This window comes from Olea europaea, chromosome 11 (genome assembly GCF_002742605.1).
Source record: "Olea europaea var. sylvestris chromosome 11, O_europaea_v1, whole genome shotgun sequence".
Classification (NCBI taxonomy): domain Eukaryota; kingdom Viridiplantae; phylum Streptophyta; class Magnoliopsida; order Lamiales; family Oleaceae; genus Olea; species Olea europaea.
The window spans coordinates 4,757,943-4,758,473 of NC_036247.1; positions in this window are offsets into that span (position 1 = coordinate 4,757,943).

Genomic DNA, 531 nt, shown 5'->3' on the forward strand with positions numbered 1-531 from the left:
GAAAGAGAAAAAGAGAAACTTGCTAGTAATATCTAGGAGTCACTTAAGAATGGTAGTGAGTTAAAGTGTGTCAATGAGAAGTTAGATGACAAAATTAAGACTTTGACTAGTGAATTGGAGAAATCTAATGCTCATCTTCAGACTTTCGTTAGTGGGACTAAGAAATTGGACAATATCTTGGGAATGAATAAGCCTGCAGGAGATAGGAAGGGTCTAGGATATGTTAAGAATAACTCACTTGTTGCTGGACCTTCTAAAACAGTTTTTGTTTCTGCATCTAAGAAAGTAAATGCTGTAAGTAGTTCAAATAAGGGTAAGAATGTTCCGAGAGAACAGAATCATCAATCACGTAGAAACTCCATACCCAGATACCCACAGCCATGTACCTTTGAACCTAGGTTCATTCCCACCTGTCACCATTGTGGAGCTCTAGGACACACTAGACCTAGATGCTATAAGTTAGGCAATGAGCATAGAAATCAGAACATTCATAGTCAGGTTAGCTTTCTGTCTAATCAAGTTAGTCATTTG